The following is a 17,758-nucleotide window of genomic DNA, read 5'->3' on the forward strand; positions in this document are numbered from 1 at the left end:
TGCTTTTTTTTTTTTTAATTACTTATGTTTTATAGAGAGGACACTTAGGGCAATTTCAATGCATCTGGAAATAAGGTCTTCACTAACAAAGCTGTTTTGATGCCCAAAATTTGATCAACTTCTGCTGATTTCAGCAGAAACAGGATCCACGGCTGCTGCTTACATTTAGGCTTTTTTAGTCATTGTCTAACCACCAAGTTCTGTAGTCATTCCAGGTCCACATCTTCAGAGAGGGATAAAATACTCAGGAGGAAAGGGAAATCTATCTTTCGTATATACCTCTCTACTATCTTCTTGAATCCTCCTCAAAACAGGGAGTCAAACGGGACTGTGAAACCAAAAATTGCCCCGTGTTCTGCCTTCTTCCCCTAAAGACTACATTTACTACATTTCAAATGGACAGTGTTCTTCAGTCCACAATTCTGTGATTTTAAAGGTTGTCAGCACAGAACACCAACACAGAAAGAAAATAGCCTCTTTTTTTTTTTTTTAATAACAAAAACCAGCTCTTGCTACTGGATAGTCAGGGGGTGTCCTTTTAGACCCACTATCTTCATCTTTCAAGCTGCCGCCTGAAACTTCCTGCCAATTTTTTGGGATCCCACCCAGTCCAAAGGTTAGGTTTGCACAGTTGTTGCAGAAGCAGGACAAGGAAAGCAAAGTGGCCCTTATTTATTTTGGGAGATCCTCTTTGTTTGCTGCATGTGACACAGCACCAGCTTGCTGCCACATCACAGCTTGTCTTCAAAAGATCTGCCTGTAGCAGATCCTCACAAAACACTATTGGAAAACAACCCGTCTCACAAAGTCAGAGCATTTCTTTCAGGAAGGGTTTCCCTCCCCTGGGAGCAATCCAGCAATCAGCAGTCATCTATACTGATTCCACTCCTTCTTTTACAATTATGCCATTTCTTTCCTTCCGACACAAGCACGCAGGCACAGAGCAAGCTGCTGTACCCTCCAGGCAGCACAGGAATCATGCACTCCCAGTACTGCCAAAAGAAACCTGTTTGTGCTGTGCCAGTAAGGATGTATTAAGAGATACCTTAATACCAAAGGGTTAATACACCTAATACATGCTAATCTTCTCAAACGTTCAGGTTCTTTCCCCATTCAACATGGTAATAAGCCTCAAAAATATGCAAAATACAAAATAACATAATAAGTAAAGCCACAGCTTCATACAGCTCCAACCACTGAAGGGAAGGAAGCCACAGAAAGTCCTCCCAGCCACCCCTGAACTTGACTTAAGACAGAATATGGTCAAGCACAGCGCCACTGAGATCCAGATCCCAAAAGAACTGGTGGTGTCCCCGTGTCCCCAGTCACCCGTCACCAAGCCCCCATGATAACTGAGCATAGCTGTGACTGGGAAACACCATCACATGCCCAGAGTCCAGTGCAAGGGCCGGTCTACAAAGCAAAGTCCAAGTGCCCATGCACTTGTATTCTCCTCCACGGCTAAAGTCTGGGTAAAACTGCAATATACGTGGCTGAGAGTACTGTGTATTTTCATAATGTTAGCTTTCCTGTTGTTTAAAACAGGAGGAAAAGAAGTCCAGAACACTACCCAATACATTCATCTATGCCCACTGAACCCTCCCTCTCCTGAGTACTTCACCCAGCAGGCTCAGCCAGCATCCACAGCTGCCTTGAGATGGACATGGCAAGCCATGAAGACAAACCATGTTCTACTTCTTGGATTTTTTCAAGAAAAGAGTAGATAGGGCACTTAGGGACATGCACTGGTGGGTCAGTCATGAACCAGGTAATCTCAGTGGTCTTTTCCAAAACCTTAATGATTCTATGATTCAAGGACAGGAGAAGCTTCGATAACGTAACAGCTGCTTTTAGACAAGTACGTCTCAAGCACTGAACAACATCCTCAGTTTGGTCATTTTCATTCTCAGCAGTCACTTTCAGTAGCACATCTGAAACCACAGTATAGAAGCCATCCGTTTTTAAATCAAGGTATCTCCAGCTGCTCCTCTATATCTCCATCCTTATCAATAGGCATCCGGGAATACGCAGACAGTTCAAAAGGCTGCATTTCGACACATGCTAATCCCTCCGCTCCAAAAGTCCAGGAGGGCAGATGCCAGCACACATTCTAAAACCTATCAAGATAAACTAAGTCATTCCCAAACAAAATGCAACACCGCACCTCCCCAAAATAGCTCTAAAGAAAGGAGGAAGGGAAACAACCAGTCTTAGGGCAGACAAACTCAACATGAACTCACAGGTACAGAGCTTTCCCTCGCTTTGTCTCAGCACGTGTTCCCATCTGGCAGTTTTGTGAAGCCAGAAGACTTGTTCACAACTTCCCCGTGTCAGAAGTGTGCTGCAAGGTATGAGGAGCTGGGCTGCAGCTTTGCTTGCCAGAGGATTTATAGGGGTTTCTCCTGGAGCAAGCTTCATTTCAGCACAGCCTCAGGCTCTTTGATCACTCAAGGTAATCTCCAGAGGCCTTTTAACTGCCGCAGCCTGACAGCTGGGTAACTGAGCAATGACGGCAGTAGCTATGTCTATTCTGCGTGTTTGAGACTGGTGCCAAAACCACTGTATCATACAATCGTGACTACTATATGCTACAGCTTCTCCAGAGAGCAGTTTGTCAGCCTTCTCACATTTCATGAGAAATTGCTCCAGCAGCATGTCTAATTCCTAGCCTAAACACATTCATGGTCAGCTAATAGTTACTTCTTTCTTGCGCTAATGTTATTGGTGCTTCGTTTTGAAATGTGTTTCTTCTCCCTGTCTGGTGCTTCCCTTCCTACACCACAGTAAAAATGCTTGGAGAGGACCTTCTCAGGCCCAGCCGTACCCAGGTCTTCCTGTGCTCTCCACAGCTTCTCCATGCCCCATACTCCTACAGGTGCCCTTCTCTGTTCACACTCCTCCCTGAGCCCAGCGTGGCTGAGCAGGGTTAGCGAGGGCTGCACAGAAGATTCCTAGAATCCTCACAACCACAACCAGGAATATTCTCTCCAAGAAACAGGGATCCCTGCTATTCTTTTTCCTTCTCCAGAGCAGCTTCTCTCTTCACTCGCCCTCTGCTACAAAACCCAACCGCTCCTACAGGCACAATCCTACTGGCAGACATTGAGGCTGGGAAGCCTCTTCAGACTCTCAGAACCCAGATGTTCAGCTCATGGAAGTTTCACTGCTCCCAGAAATGACCTCTGTCCATCAACCATCATCTTCCTTCTTTCTCCAAGCCTCTGCTGATGAAAAGGGAGAATAGCTGGTATTCTGGCCACAAAATAGACTTCTCCTATGATGTCTAGTAAACATGAACCCTGCCAGGCAAAGCCACCTTCTGCCACTCGGGCAAAGGGCTCCAGCAAAGCTGCTTGGTCAACAGCTCACCAGTCCCTGGTGAAAAAAGGGGGACTTTTGCCTCACTCGGCCAGCATCACCATTAAACTGCTCGTTTGCTTCCTGGGAAGAACATTGGCAAGCAATAGCAACACCTTCACTCCCCCTCATCAGCTTTCCCAAAAGTAGAACTTCTACTAACACCACTCTTGGAAGAATCCCATGCAAGAATGTCTTTAAGGATACCTCTTTGACACCATTAACTTCTGTGAATAGCTTCAACACAAAGGCACAGAGAATAAGCACAGCCTCCTTTGCTCAGGTCTTCCCAAGATAAAGAACTCAACACCCTATCTCTCAGCAGATTCCCACTTTGATTTCTGAGTGCAGGTTTCCAAAGGTCAGCATAAAATACAGCACTGGAACTTTACATGTGCTCCACTGTGCGTAAAAACCAGTAACCCCAATGTTCCCACTGCAATAAGTCCTCCAGTTTAATCATTCTTACTCTTAATTCTAAGTACCCTCAGTAGTGCTTTAAAATATGCCAACCATGAGAATCGTGGAAAACCACAGAAAAAGGAGCGGGGAAAGAAAAACAAGAGACCTCGCACACAGAGCATACTTGTGGGCCCAGGAAACTCGTACCCATGCTCACCAGGCTGTGGTCACTAACTGTTCTTTAAACAGTTTTCTGCTGACAGTAGGAAAAAACACAGCACAAGTCTCTCCGCACTGACTGTATTTGGAAACTGAGGAAACCTACAGTGAGTAATTGTCACAGTGCAGCACCACCACTCTTCTACTCAGCACAGATATCTCACAGCTATTCCCTCTTTCTCCTTCCTATGCACTTCTTTCTTCCTGGTATCTTTGTTATTCTGGGTCTTGCAGCTGAGAAGGGGACGGGATAAATCATCTCCATCTGCAAAAGCATCTTTTGAGACTCCGTTCTCTCCCACAAAATGCTTCCAGCACCACAGTGACTTTACCAGTAGAACTGAAATATAGCTAGAAATTGAGAGACGTATGCTTGCAACTAGAAATGGAAAATTTCCCCGTAACAAGGAGCTAGGAAAGAAAAACATTAACACTGTCCATGTGGTTATGCCCTTAGCTCTTTGCCTGTAAAAAGAATTCGGATCATTCTAGCCCTGCATTTGGATGACACATTGGTCAAAAGTCTCAGGTGTGCAGGCAATCCTTACAGACTCCAAGGTTACTTAAAGTAGAGATAAGCAAAAAGTGAGATAAACTCCTTGTTTTTACAACAGGGTTCTTCAAGCCCAGAGCAAAGCATCAAAAATGGCAGGAATCAAAAGCATCAAAAATGGCAGAAAATGGCCAGGCATACCATAAAAGTACATTCCAACCCTGCTCAAAGAGCCCAGCCCATGCTGGGCAGGTCCCTGAGGAGCACATTGCACAGTACACAGCCACCAGCATGGGACTACAGGAATGTGATGTGCTCGAGGCCTGGGGAGGACAAGGTGAGGTACCAGAGGCAAGTGAATGAGCAGGAGCCACCTGCATACAGATAAAACAGCTCAGCAGGAGACCTAAGTCAAAAGTGATTAGAAAGCATGGAGAAGAGTTTCTGCCCCCACTGAAGGATGGAATGTGGGAAGACCAGAGACAGGTCACACAAAATCCCTCACTCACATAGCAAGCAGAAAGGCTTCTCCTGTGCAAAGAGGAAAGCCTCTACTGTACCTCTTCTATGTAGTTACATATATATGAAGGCACAGAAAAAGGTTTGGAGAGTCTCACCTTCCTCTTTCCTCAGCACTGTCCACCAAGACAGGGACCATCCATAAGTGAGAAGAGAAGATCCTGCCCTCCACACTCTGCTTAGACACTGAAGTCTGGAGTTCTACACAGCAAAAGAGCAAAACTTTCACAGTCTACAAGCAAAGTGGGACACAACTGCAGTGAGTGAATGTTTTGAGACTGCAGCACAGATCAAGACTGATGCTGAGACCCACTAGCAAAGACTGCCAAACCTGTGCAGTTCTGGTTTTCTCTGCAGCAGGTGGGACAAAGAGCTGCAGCCCTTCCCAATGCCCCATCAGGGAAAAGAAAAAGCTTTACTTTTATTTTTTTTTCACTCTAGGTACAGCAAAACAAAAGCAAATCAGTGCTATTCTTTACTACTTCTTTATGACAAAGCACTCGTTGGTGCTAGTTTATACATCAGAAATCAGGCTCTGCTTTCCTTCTTTCTGGAGGACGTGAATGTGAATGGCGAGGTTACGTAAGGGTGTAATCAGAGCTGTTACTTCCTTTCCCAGCTGAAGAGAAAAAGCTGTGGATCAGGTTACAGACTCAAGGGCCGGACATCACTACTGCAGCCCTCCCAAATTTTGCCCATAATCCCCAACAGACAAGAGAAGCTGCAGAGATATTTTTTACTGCAGTGTTCTGAGAATGTAAAAGATGATGTATGTGGTTATTAGGGAAAGAAAGAATAAAGGAAAAAGAAGTCCATATTTTTGCCTTTCATCAACCTCAGGAAATTCCCGAAGCTTGAAGTATACAATCACTCAAGTCACCATTTTCCATTTCAGCTTGTTCTTCATAAGCCCAATAAAAAGGATGAATGAAATGTAATGGAGGTGTTAAAGGAACGTGTAGATGTGGTACTGAGACACATGGTTTAGTTGGAAACATTGGTGGGAGGTGGACAGCTGGACTGGATGATCTTGGAAGTCTTTTCCAACTTTGATGAACCTATGACTCTATAAGGGAAAATGTATAGGACAGCCTGGCATGCAAGCAGACTAAATATACAGTAGTGCACTACACACCAGTAGTGTTTAACATAGGCTGATGTGTTCAAGTTTGCCCCAGCCATGGCCACACCAAGCATGTGGGAGGAGGCAAGGTGGTGCCCAGAGGGCCCACAGCAGCACCAAGCAGTAATCCAGCTCATTCCACTGGTGCCTTCCTCACCTTCCTCCCCGATTCCCAAGCTGCTGCTGAAGGAAGATGAGATCAGAATCCTGCAGGAGGAATTTCTGTTCCCACAGAGCTCAGAGGAACCGGATGATCTCAGAGGATCATGTGAAGAAAGTCCATGACACTTCCATGAGGCAGAATATCACCAGAGCACTGCCAGCAGTTTCTTAAGAGCGCACAGTGGGAAAAATTAATGGCTTTGCTTATGTTTCCAATTTCTCTCCCACTTCCTCCTCCCATTTGCCAGACTCTGTCTTCCCTTCCCCCAGCAGCACACATCTGCCCTTCTGAAGAGAAGCGCAGAGAGCCCTCAGCACAGCAGCTGAAGAGCTAACATACATCGTCCAACTGAGCTCCGTGCCCCAGCGTGCTTCTCCTGCACAGCTCCACCCCTACAGACAGGACTTAAGCTCTCACAAAAATAAATATATATATATACAAACAGATAAAAAGGCGAGTTTCTGTGAGCTAAGATGCTGTGAGGAGTTCTTTCACCTCTACCTCGCGGAGCACTCACTCTTCTCTGCTAGCTGCCCTCACACCACCCACCCAGCGCAGTACCCCACACCACGCAGGTGTTCTCGCAGACATCCATCCCTAAAGACGGGAGGGAGCGGACGATTCCCCACAGCATCAACATTTGCAAGCGGTGACCGCTGCACGCCTCTCCTGGAACAATGGGCACGGCCCAGAGTCACTGCTCGGAGCGCCGCGTTAAAGCTATTTAGAACCAGGCTGGGACAGCTGGAAACAAAAGCACGTGCGACAACATCGGTAACACGAATGCATTAAGAAGCAGCCGAGCTCCGGGCTACAACAGACGAAACCAGCTCCTCCTGCCCTCACACCACACGCTTTGGGGGAAAGCCATGTTTTCGGCACAAGGCTTCACAAAGTGATAATTCATCCGGGGAAACACGGGCAGCTTGCTGCCAGCCTTCATTCACAATTAACAATGGGACGGCGGGACACGGGAACCTCATGATTCAACACAAAAACTGCACCGTCAGCCATTTTACCTTGACCTTTACGTTCCTCAGCGGTAATTTCTAACCGGGCTGCATTTTGGACAACCAGTTCCACTAAGGCACGTCGGATGAGCGGCAAGCTTTTATACCTTTCCTTTCAGTCACCTCCACCCTTCGGAGCGCTCCCGGTAGACACGCCGACCCGCACGGCTCGCATCGCAGAGGGGCGAGCCGCCCCAGAGTCGCGGGCAGCGCGCACTGCCGCCCAGCTGCCACGCTCCTCCCGCCCGGGGATGCGCTCGACGAGGCTGCAGCGAGCCCCGGAGCTCCGCTTTCCGCTCCCCTCCCCGCATCCCCGCCGCTCGTTTGAATGAAGCGAAGCCACGCTCCCGCGGCACTGCCTCCAGGCGGGAAGAAGCAAATGCCGCGGTCCGCCTTGAAGCGGCGAGCCCCAGCACATCTCCTCCCGCGGCCCCCCGCGCCCCGTCCCGCCGCAGCCCCGTGCCCCGTACCTCGGCAGCCAGCCGCAGCCCCAGCGCCTCCCGCCCCGACGCCGCCCGGCAGCAGCCGCGGGGACCGGGAGCGGCCCCGCCCCGCCCCGCCCGGCCCCGGCCCGCGAGGGGCGGAGGCGGCGGCCCCGGGCTGGGAGCGGGCGGGGCGGGCTCGCAGCGCCGCCCGGCGGGCACGGCGACTGCCCCAGGGCAGCAGGCGGCGCTGGGAGCCGGCAGGGCGCCGTGTGCCCTTCGAAAGCTTTTGCCATTGAAACGCTTCTCTCGCTGCATTGTAAGAACGTATGTTCAGCTCCGTGCCCCTTGTGAAAGAAGGTCTCTCATTGCCTGCGCTCCCTCGGGGGCAGATCGCAACTCTTTAGAAGGCGTGACATTGCAGCTAGCACTGTGTCTTACGCTTTGGTCTGGCCTGACTTTGTAAGAAACATTGATTCTGAGACCAACTTTCTTCTTTCCCTAAAACAAATCAGTGCAGTGTGAAAGCTATATCACAACTCCAGCTTAGACTTCTTAGTCCTTTTCACTCCATTTGCTGGACTATCAGAATTACCTATGCCTAGTCATGTCCCTCCAGGTGAGCAACTCTGCCACTCTCCTTGAACAGAACTGACACTTCAAAGGGGCGGTTACAGCTGGGCTAAAAGCACAGTCTCCCTGATCTTCCTTGCAGATACTTAGGATATGTACTCATTGACATGAGGAGGAAGCTGAGTCAGCAGGAGTAACTGCTGGTGAGTGGGCACAAGGGTGATGGCTTGGTGCTTGGACTAGATGGTCTTAGAGGGCTTCCCAACCTTAAAGATTCCCTGAACTCACTCCTTCTCTCCAAAAAAAAAAAAAAAACAACAGAGCAAACCCTCAACAGAACAGCAACATAATTTGGATGTCCATGTTTCTAATCACACTCTTAGCCATAAACCAAGCTTAGTCCTTGTTCGTGTACTCAGTGAGAAAATTCTGCATGCTCATGGAATGTCCCAGCTATACCTCTGCTCTCAAGCAGTAGGACTGAGTGCACTCTGGAAGCCTGCAACACTTTCAACAACAGCCTGCAACAGTTCAAGCATAAAACAGCATTCATAAGACAAGAAACTTTGCTCTAAGAACTGAGCATAGTGATTTAGCAACAACAACCTCTAGCTTTTTCATTACAGAGAATGGCCACAGGTTTGAGCTCTGTCTGAAGAGCAGACATTAAACAGGCAATCTGAACAACTCCAGTGCTGGGACCAGCAAATAGGAAAGCAAGGACTCACATGAATGCAGCTTATCCTTCATTCACCTGAAGCAAAACAAACTGCATTCAAGTTGGAATGAGCAAGCAGCAATTCTGTAGCAGCTACATCTCCTCTGTGCTTTAGAAAGCATCAGTTAATTCAGTGCTGAGACAGACCATCTGCTTTCTTTGACTGTGAATCTTACACAGGATTGGATTCCCACCCATCAAAACACCACCAACTTTCTATTTTGCCGTTATGTCTATGTTTTCTGCCAAATAGGAACTTTCCTTTTTTGCCAAGCAATAGCAGTACAACTTCAGTTAGCATTAGTTGTTTTTCTCCTTGGCAGCTGAGACCCACTTAGAGCAGCCCAAAGCTCTATACCTGCATGCTGGGAGAAAAGGTCAACCCGACTTGGATGTTTCATGCTAAAGGTCCTGTGACAGAGAAGGACCTCCCTGTACACATAACATGTTTGGGACTCTCACGAAGGACTCCTGGAAGGGTGCCCTGTGCCACCACTAGCACTACTGAGATCTTTGTCTTAGCACACACAAGTTACACTAGTGACATACTGGAAGTTTCATTTCCACAGTTGTTTCCTTTGAAAACACATTCCTCAGTGTCTAACTACTCAAATGTCTCTACTTTACAGTTCAACTGTAAGTTACATCCCTTAAAATAAAGAAAAACATGGAAATGAGAAAGTCAACAACACAAAAGAGCTAAAGAGACCTTCTGCTACCCCATTAATTCTGCAAACTTGGAACATATTTCAGGAGCTAAAGGATGAGTTTGACCAGAAGCAATGCATGCAGTTTCAGACTTCCTAAATACTCCTTTCCTCCAGCACCCAAAGAATTGCACTGCTGATGTTAGGGAACAAAAGGTGGTACCATATTTCCCAGCACAACAAATTTGTCTTTCCTCCAGCAAAATAAAAAAATGAGCTTTTCAGAGGTATAGTTACATGCATCCTGTGACAAGCAGCTCCTGAAACAAATAAAAAGACCCTATAACTTTGGGAGAAAGAGACCCAATGCTATGCAAATTCAGAAGTTCACATCCGATCAGTCTTCAGGTTAGTGACAGGGCTAACATCTGGTGTCTGAGACCACGTAACACTAGGGAGAGGAGTCTCTTTTAATACTAGAAGGCAAACATCACTGCCGAAGTATTTGCACTGCAATCTCTGGCATACGGTGAAGCACAGCCTGAAAATATTTACGGCAGAATAATTGCAGATAATCTTGTCCCATTCCATACGCTTTTCACAGAACTCTTTGATTTTATAATGCTTGCGTCTCTGTGGCTCCCCAGGCACGATGTGCATTGGTTTAATGATAGAGTTGCACTACACTGAGATTTCTAACTGCGTGTAACCTCCATTTGTGGGGACTCTCCTTCCTACACGCACATAAATGTGGCAATGATGTGGTTCTGTGCTCTGCACGGTCATCTCATATTGAGGACTCTGGTTAAAAGGAAAATATTTTCTTGAATTATAGATATTAGACCAGGACTATTTTGGGGAACACAATTACTCAGCAGAAGTGCTGGAACTGAATTGTAGTACGTGTAAACTTACATTTGGAATTAAACTCAGTATATTAAAATAATAAACCCCGCGTGTCACATATTGGGGCTTAATAAGTTGCAGCAGACTGGGAACGATCATTCCTGTGCGGTCATATGAAATGATGTGGGATTTTTCCAACACCATGACTTCTAATGAGGAGTTCTGCTTTACCGTTATTATTACCACTTTGTGAGTCAGTGTAGTGCAACTCTATCATTAAACCAACTAGGATTTGAAAACCTGAAAGCTGACGAATGAAAGCAACCAAAGATGGTGTTGCACAGTTTAAGCCAACAGAAGTATAAAGGAGAGTGACCTGGGTCTTCAGCAGGAAGCTGGGAAATCTTAACAAAGACCTAATGAATATTAATACTGAATCAGACAATTACATGTGAGGAAATTATTTTGCATATGTTTCCATGAATTATGTATTCATATTCTCACCTTTCTGCTTTTCTTACAGTAGAATTTAAACAAGAACCGACCATGCAAGCTGTGGCTTCAAAGCCTTTTGAACTCCAAGCAAATGCACAGGCAGATGGAGCATTCAGTCAGGCTCTTCGCTGGCTGCCATCCTTCTGCAAATGGCAGGAACGATGAAAGCAGCACAAATTACAGAGAAGAGCACAGCACGGAAAAATAAATGGCTACAGAACCCAGAAGCAATACTTCTGGAAGTCCCAGAGCCTTCCACTTCCCCTGCTAGCTAAAGAAAAGAGATGAGTTTAACTCGGGCACATAAGGACAGCTTTTTCTTCCAACTTAATTGCAAGAAAAGCCTACGGAAGGTAATGCAGCTGTGAGGAATGTGACTGCACATGCCAGACAGACACTGCCAGCATCAGTTCTTCCTACGTTCCCCAGCCGTTAAGTACTCACTGGAGGTCATGCCTCCAATGCAGTTTTTTTATTCTCCAGTTTTATTACAACACAGTGAACTCTAAAGAATTCTAAACTCTAAAAGTGTGAGTTTATGCCAACAAGAAGCAAATTAACAACACATGTTACAGTATGTTTCCGCTGCCATCACAGGTGAACACAGCGCTTGTAAGAGATGCTATTTGCAGCTCTGTTAAAGCAGAGACCTTGGATCCAGCCCCAGCTATGGCACAGTGAGCCAACCACAGCTCTACAGGAAGACACAAGGCTGCAGTGATCTAAGCAGTGCCTCAGCCAAACCTTTAACTCTGTCCAAACAGAACACAGCACAGCAACGCGGCCTTCCTCTGCACTGCCCTGTTAACTCATCATCAGTGCAGCTACTCAGGCTGCTCCACCACCTTGCTGAATCCAAGAATGTACTCCATTAAATGTCAGCAAACTAATCACTAGTCTGTCAAAATGCAGCTTTTATGATCGCTGCCAGCTTTCACTGAGTGTGTATGATTTAGCTAGTCTGTTATCATTATCCCATGTAATACACAGATTGTCATTTTTAAACAAACAAAATGTACATATTATAATAAAATCCTTCATACATACAGTACAGAGTACCATGCAGAGGTGGTGCTATGCCATGTATTATCCAATAATAGGTATCACCAAATCATTTGCTTTCATAGTTCTCGCCAATAGATGATCACGGTCTGTTTTCTTCCAAACACCCACTTTGTCATTTCATATCCATTCATTAAGGAATATCCCTGTATCGCGAGCAGCAAGAAACGTGGAGAAAGGCCGCAAACCAAAGTGCTGTGTCAACCTGCAAGGACCTGCAGAGGGCAGGACGATGAAGTTCACTGGTTTGGGGGTATTACCCAGCACACCAGAGCTGTTCTAAAGGTCACAAATCCTGTGCATAAATAGAGGTGTTGCTAACTAACCCTTGCTAAACTGACTGGCTACTTGCTTAGACAGCCCTAAACAAATATTAATTGAAACAACCCAGAGGGCACATTATCTTAGAAGTAACCAAAGATGTTCCGTTGACTTTGGTCTCAATTACTCAACAGCTTCCACACAGAAAAAGCACACTTGTGAAAGAAGCCAATCTACTGCTTTAGTATAAAAACGTAACTAGAAAGAGCTCATGCAGAACCCTATTGTTTCTGTGATCACTCCCTTTAGGAAAGCACAACTCGGAGAGGAAAAATTGCTAGAAAGCTGCTGTTTCACTGTATCATTTGTCCGGGAGATCTGAATCATCAGCTTAACTGCTGAATTACTCTTTCTGCCTTAAAATATGATGAGAGAGGGATTCTGAAGGAAACAGATCAAAAGGCAGCCCTTCCTCCAGCACTGCACCCAGTTGAAAGTAATTTCCTTTGTTCTTCATAGAGTACAAGGATCAGTCTTTCCATATATCTTAGCAATACTGAAAAGCAGATGAAGAAAAAGGATGCCTACTTCTCCTATCTGTTTTGCTTCTTAGGCTTCTGCAAAATGAATAAGAAGAGTCCAGATTAGCCAGAGTTACTTGTTAAATCTAGCAGCCACTTCAGCAAGAACGACAGAAAGCCGTGCAGTAACAGGATGCACAGTGAGGGTGTGAGGGTTGCTGTCCGTGCTTTACAGGGAACCATTCTGTTGAATGGTGTAGCATCTGCTAAGCATGCTGTCAAAGTCTATGGTGAGTTGGTGACGGCGCAGAATCGTTGAAACACAACAAGCAATAAGAAAAAGCAGATGCTGAAGACTCATACGCGATTCAGGCCCTTGAAAAGGGCACCCATGAGAAGAAAGCTCCTGTGATTCAATTCAAGGGCTTTGCATCTGGAATAGACACTTCTCGCGGGGTGCCATGGTGCATGAAGTGGAGCTGGTAACCTTAGAAAGAAGCTCCAGAAGGCTGGATTCTTTACTGCAAAAACAAAGCTGGTAGACTTCAAGCAAAACTATGTAGGTTATAATGAATATTTTTGACTGTAGTGAGAAAAATAAATGGCTTGAGTCCAGAAACTCTCTCTGCCTACATAAGCCTGTAGGAGATCCTTATTCAGCAAGTTTCCTACAAAAGACGTTAATTTACTTTTTCTTGTTTAAACAGCTTTCTCCATGTGAGAAATTCCAACAGACACAGGCTTGGAGGAACGAATGAGTGCTGCAAAGAATTCCATCCATCGCATACAGACACTTGTGACTGCTGCCATTTTGGGGTCCCAGAGATGATGCAGACACTGGGACATCAGTCCCTGTTAATCTGCAGCTGCTCTCCTCCTGGCAGTGCAGTTTGAGATACATGAGGTCCTAAATGGGCTCAGATGAAAGGAAAGGTTTCTTTTAATTGCCATCACTGTTAATGAACAACTTAGTCCTGTTCAAACATTCAAACTGCGATATGGGTGAGTGTCTCAGTTTATCATGCCCTCAATCTTTTGAACTGCTAAATTTTATTTGCTAAGCTTTGGCTGGTCCAAGAGGAACAAACTTACCCTGAGAGGGATTGGCTGAACTTGAGGTCTGGATTTTAGATAACAGAATGTTCAGGATTTGATGCAATTTTGCCTCAGCTACCTTTGCTGAGCTTTGTGCTGTCCTTGCAAACCTAACAAGTAAAGCAAACTGCCCTGGAACCCTCCTGCAAAATAGAAAGGCATAGTCTCATTCCAAAGGCTTTTACTTGTACATTTTTTGTCTACAGGTTAAAGAGAAATGCTGAATCTTTGTGCCAAAAGGAAAAATACATGCACAAATGGACGTGCTAATGTTAGCTATGGTTTTCTATGCAATTAGAATAGCCATGCAGAATAATTAAACAATGACAACATGCACTCCAAGTACTGTTGCATAATAGCTTCTCATGAATTTATTAATCAACACATCACTGATGAAATATTCAATATGTTGGTGCTGGGGCTTCCCGCTCCTGCTCCCAGAGTGAACTCCTTTCCTATCTTTCTGGCACACTCAGCCTCGGTACTATTGACATTTTCAATGATACCATAGTTTTATCTTTTTGATTTTTTGAAGAAAAAACATTGCAATAAAGACAAAATATCAGCCGAGATGCCCAGCTGCCCACAGAAACAAAGGCCCATCTTCTGCAAGTGAGATTCAACTAATTCAATGCTAAGTGCTCTCTTACTTGCCAGTGGTATTCATTTAGTCCCTGACATCCGTTCCAACTGGAGTCGAAGGGTTGCAGCTGCTTCTGCAGCATTTTCCATTTCAGTCCCCACTGCAATGAAGCCCTTAGGAAATTTAGTGGGGCATCAACCTCATCTCTGAGCAACCTGAGCCTCACCACACCCACTATAAAAGATTTTTTGTTTATATCTAATCTAAATCTACCCTCACTGACCTTGAAACCGTTTCCCCTTTTTTTTTTTTTTTTTTTTTTTTATCACCACAGACTGTGCTAAAGAGTCTGTCCCTTTTTTTCCCCTTTAGCTTGTGGTCAGCAAATCGTTTCTTTTCTGGAAGTCACACCATAAGACTGGAACTTTGCTGGTTTGGGGTGGAGGGGCCTTCATCTTTGAGCCTGATCATGCAGCTCAACTACTACATCCTTTGGAAAGGCTGGTGTAGTCTTGTCTTGCCAATAAATTAAAAAAATAAATAACTAATGCTAAACACTGATATTAGACTTACATTTTTTCAGTTGGCACTTGCTGATAAGGAACAAAAGCAAAATACCTTAAACTAACTTTAAAAATAAACAAACAAACACAAGCGTCAAATATTGTCTTCTTACAGTGCTCGTGATATTCTCTTAGTTCTGCATACTCTTCCCAAAAAAGAAAGAATTACATATTGCAGTCCCACAGGACACCAAACACAGACATCCTCTGAGCAAACAAAAGAAGTTACTTGGTATAATAAACTATAAAGACAAGAATATGAGATTATAAGAAAACACACAGCTGTAAGCACTAGCTGCAACGCTTAGCATTCACCGCCATAACTTCTTTCTGCTGGGCTTACTCTGATCCCTTCCTTTCACACTGCTAAAGCAAGTGTTTTTTTTTCATCATTGTGGAAATTCCATGCACTGCTTTTGCAAAGAGGAAGAGACACATAAATGAATCAGAAAGCCCCTCAAAGTCAGTGAAACGAACACTGGATCATGCATCTCTTGTTTGAATGTTTGACACCCCCCAAAAAAACCTAAGAACCTCAGAAACTAAAAGCCTGGGGAATTTTCTGCTTTGGCAGGCCTAGAGTGAAGCATTAGCCAAACACATTGCTATTGGCATCCAGTCTTGGAAATTTTAACCCAGCAAAACCATAGCTTGCTTCAATATAATTAAAACAGATGCTCAAACTGGGGATTGCCAGGCTAAGTTAAGAAATTACACACAATATATTTTAACAATCAAAACGTCTTGAGTAATCAGGAGAGGTGGAAGTAGTATTTCTAGCTTTGAAACTAAATCAGGAAAATTGAAAACATTACACACAGCAGTAATTACATGTCAGTTTTCCCCCAGGCTCTAGAACAGTCAAAATGGACAAGTACTATTAAATCTTCTGTTCTGTAGGTCTTAATTTTTGCAAGCCATGTGCCTTTTCCAAGTCTCATGACATTTTACAAAGAACTGTAAACCATCAGCCAAGCTCTGCATAAATGCATGCCATTTTCTCCAGAGCACTGCTAGATGTTTTGATGATATTGCTCAGATAGGTAAACTCACATCTATGAGGAAAGCAATAATAGCATCATCTACTTATGTGTGCTTCACTATATCTTGGTTGTGGGGAGAAAAAAACCATTAAGCAATTTAAAGATTGGTTAAGGAGAGCTCACGTCTAAAATCATTAGGGTCTTCTCAGCTATTCTCGTCAAGCTCCATATGGCCTCTATAGGAAGCTATTACCATTTTACAAGAAAAAGCAAGTTTCTGCCCAACTTGTTCAGTTTTTAACAGAGCTTGGTCTATTCATTCTGCTATTTTGAAGTTACTCTCCTCATTTTTTTAATGACTGCAGAAGCCATTCTGAACAGGGCTATCGTCTCTTGGACAAAGCTCCAGATCTGATTTCCATCCGTATTAAATGCTCCTGATGACTCTCTCCAGACGTAAAGATGAACTTCAAGGAGTAGTATGAAACTCAAACAGATTGCCAATGTCAGAATGAAGTAAAGTGGTCTCATTAGAAGGGGAGAAGTTAGGCTCCCTAACATAGAAAAAAAGCGAGCTACAAGCCATAAGCACTGATTCTATTTTCTTCATGGATGGCAATGATCCATATGGTGACATTTCATCTACAAATTTTGTATTTGTTAGCAATATTGAGTAATAGCTTTCTAGTCATGTGTTCTGAATTAGCAAATACCGCTGTCCTCAAACTGCTACAGTGAACTTGTGGCAGAAGTTACAGGAACCACAGACTTGCAAAGCTTAAGCACTGCTAATTTGGAGGCAGAATTTAGGTAATTCAGACCACAGCAGTTTTACAGTCACACTCTGTAGGTCCACATGGATAAGATACAGGTAATGTACATAAGACACAGAATATAAGAAACCCCCTTTATCTAATCTGTAGTATCTGTAGTAATCTGTAGCACTCCTTAATATCACTGGCAAAAGAAGCTTCCTACAGCTTCTCCCTAGAGAAATCTGAGGGGTGGACCATAAACCAGGTCTAAATGTTAAGTCTGTTGAAAGAATGAACAGAAGTATTAACTTACATCAGGTCTAGGACATTCTGAATTGCTGTACTGAATCAAGTTCTAGCTGCAGGCTGAGCACTGCTCATGCAGCCACAGAATCCAGAGGCACTAAAAACTGCTCATGGGCAAGGCCATCCTCTGCTGAACACTTTCAGCCATGCTTTTTGCAATAACATTTCAATTTACTAAGCAGTCTGGTTCCTGAGAGTTACATAGGCAGGCAGATTTCGTTTGTCTTCTTAACTTTGAATGAACAGATTATCTGCCTGTATTTTTCAATGTATTTATAGGAAAGCATTGTTTCTTTTATTGCTAATGTTAAATTAGAAATGAATGCAAATCCAGTAAGCAAGTATCTCGTACACATTGTGAAACAATCTTCCAGAGCGGATTTTGTTTTTCAGCAAAAGCATAGAAGTCATTAGTTTGGAAGGCAAAGGATGGGTCCTATGATCAAATTTATGGGATCTGTTCTCTGTTTTCCATTTTGAATAGAATTGTCATGCATCTTACACAAATGTAATGGAAAAAAGTAAAACAAATAACACTACCATTTGTCCTCATTTGATTTCTTTCATTTTCTTTTACGTCAACCAGGTAATTTCTCGCATGCATAGGAAAACAGCACTTGATATCATAAAGTACCGATGCAG

The 17,758-nt window shown here is 44.4% G+C and overlaps 1 protein-coding gene across 1 annotated transcript in view; it reads right to left on the reverse strand.

The window, feature by feature from the left end:
* MYO1B (myosin IB) overlaps positions 1-7,831 on the reverse strand; it is a 93,005-nt gene extending 85,174 nt beyond the window's left edge. The window contains exon 1 of the mRNA XM_052675794.1: positions 7,757-7,831. The gene's annotated coding sequence lies outside the window, so the exon portion shown is untranslated. The remainder of the gene's footprint in view (positions 1-7,756) is intronic.
* Between the last annotated feature and the right edge of the window lie 9,927 nt (positions 7,832-17,758).

The sequence above is a fragment of the Tympanuchus pallidicinctus genome, unplaced genomic scaffold (genome assembly GCF_026119805.1).
Source record: "Tympanuchus pallidicinctus isolate F22 unplaced genomic scaffold, pur_lepc_1.0 scaffold15, whole genome shotgun sequence".
Classification (NCBI taxonomy): Eukaryota; Metazoa; Chordata; class Aves; order Galliformes; family Phasianidae; genus Tympanuchus; species Tympanuchus pallidicinctus.